We start from the raw sequence: 2,500 nt of genomic DNA, 5'->3' as shown, positions 1-2,500 counted from the left end.
GCGCGTTGCAACGGATGCTGGTGACGTTGCAACGGAGGCAGGGCGCGTTGCAACGTTGGCTGGGAGCGTTGCAACGGAGGCAGGGCGCGTTGCAATGGATGCTGGTGACGTTGCAAAGTTGGCTGGGGGCGTCGCAACGGAGGCAGGTCGCGTTGCCACGATTGCTGGTGACGTTGCAACGGAGGCAGGGCGCGTTGCAACGGATGCTGGTGACGTTGCAACGGAGGCAGGGCGCGTTGCAACGTTGGCTGGGGGCGTTGCAACGGATGCTGGAAGCGTTGCAACGGATGCTGGGCGCGTTGCAACGGAGGCAGGTCGCGTTGCAAGGTTGGCTGGGGGCAGTGCAACGGATGCTGGGGGCGGTGCATCGTTGGCCGGGCGCGTTGCATCGGAGGCAGGGCGCGTTGCAACGGATGCTGGTGACGTTGCAACAGAGGCAGGGCGCGTTGCAACGTTGGCTGGGAGCGTTGCAACGGAGGCAGGGCGCGTTGCAACGTTGGCTGGGGGCGTTGCAACGGATGCTGGGCGCGTTGCAACGGATGCTGGGGGCGGTGCAACGTTGGCTGGGCGCGTTGCAACGGTGGCAGGGTGCGTCGCAACGTTGGCTGGGCGCGTTGCAACGTTGGCCGGGCGCGTCGCAACGGATGCTGGTGACGTTGCAACGGAGGCAGGGCGCGTTGCAACGGATGCTGGGTTAGGTGCATCGTTGGCTGGTTTCGTTGCAACGGAGGCACCCGACGTTTCAACGATGGCTCGGAGCGTTGCAACGAAGGAGCCAAATTTTCATATCTCATAATTGGCTCGTGCATTTTTTCTAAAATTTTGAGGGAACCTTGGTAATATTATGTGAAGGCTGCACACAAAAATCCAGGTCAAAAATCGCACGTTTGCTCCGTTTTTCATTTTTTTTGAATTTCCGGCTTTCCGGGTGGTAAAAAAATCGTCAAAAAAATCGAGACGGTGTAAATTCACCAAATTTGGGGGATGGAAAGATCTTATTTTTCTAGAGGTTGTTGCGAAAAACGGCGTCAAAATTCGACCTCTAGAGCACTTTCCTTGAGTATGTCTCCTCACGGAAAAGGATGTCTACTCGTGGCACTTTGGTAATGGCTCGGCAGCCTATTATAGGGGGAGGGGTGTCGTGCTGCTGAAACTCGAGTTGCCCAAAGGCTTGCTGGGCGCAATGCCAGCAAGATGCACGTTGCCTTGCCATCCCCTAGGCACACTAGCAAGCACGTTGTGGTTGTGGTGTGCCGCCGGGGTCCCCCGCCCCGGGTCCAAGGTCGAGCACGGGCGTCTGGCTGCGGCGAACCCCGATCACCGAAGGACCAACAAGAAGGGAAACACGTCCGTGCACGGCCCACCTAGGCACCACCTAGGGAGCATGGCGTGGTGGAGTTGTGCCTTGGGCACACGCTCGGGGCAACACCTTGTGCTCGGCCCAGGACTAGGGGGATCATCCCAAGTCCGAGCAAGACGTGGGAACGGCGGGCGGCCTGTTCGCCCCCGCGAGGGGCAACGTGGCTTGCGCAGCCCAACGCTTGGCCAGGCCTAGTGTGGCGCACGACGCGGATGATGGATATGCGTGCGGCAGCGGGTGTCGTGGGCAGGGGGCAACGCGACGTGCTCGTCCCAGCACTTTGAGGGGGCACGTTGCGGAAGACGGTTACCTGTTCGTGTCCACTCCCGAGGGGCAACGTGTCGTGCTCGCCCTACGTCTAGGGTCGACGTACGACGGTGCCCGATGCGGTGTGGGTTGGGCGTGTTGCTTAAGACGGTGCGGCTGTTCGGCTATCGCCCGAAGCACCTCACGCATCTGGCTGTCCCTTGAATGTTCTTCGTCGCTTCCCCCGAACCCTGCCCAGCGGCGCTGACCCGGCTACCTCGTGCGCTTCCGCTTGCCTGCACGCGCCTAGGCGTGCGGGGCGCGGTTCGTCCGGGCGTGCTGTGTTTGCGGACCGTGGTGGCGGATGAGCGGTGTGTGGGTTGTGCGTGTGGCTTTATCTAGATGGTGCAGCTGTTCGGTTATTGTCCGAAGCCCCTGACGCTTCGGGCTGTCCCTCGAGTCTCCTTCGTCCCTTCCTTTGAAACCTGCCCAGCGGCGTTGGCTCGGCCCTCCCGTATGCTTTCGCTTGCCTGCACGCGCCTAGGCGTGCGGGGCGCGGTTCATCTGGGTGTGCTGTGTTTGCGGACCGTGGTGGCAGATGAGCAGTGTACGGGTTGTGCGTGTGGCTTTATCTAGACGGTGCAGCTGTTCAGTTATCGTCCGAAGCGCCTTACGCTTCGGGCTGTCCCTCGAGTCTCTTTTGTCCCTTCCCTTAAAACCTGCCCAGCGGCGTTGGCTCGGCCCTCCCGTATGCTTCCGCTTGCCTGCACGCGTCTTGGCGTGCGGGGCGCGGTTCGTCTGGGAGTGCTGGGTTTGCGGACCGTGTTAGCGGATGAGTGGTGTGTGGGTCTTGAGTGCTGTCTGGCTCCTTGCCTCGCGCAACGAACGGGCGCA

Source organism: Arachis ipaensis, chromosome B6, assembly GCF_059453495.1.
Source record: "Arachis ipaensis isolate K30076 ecotype BB chromosome B6, ASM5945349v1, whole genome shotgun sequence".
Taxonomy (NCBI): domain Eukaryota; kingdom Viridiplantae; phylum Streptophyta; class Magnoliopsida; order Fabales; family Fabaceae; genus Arachis; species Arachis ipaensis.
The sequence above is the reverse complement of the archived record's forward strand: the minus strand, read 5'-3'. Positions refer to the sequence as shown.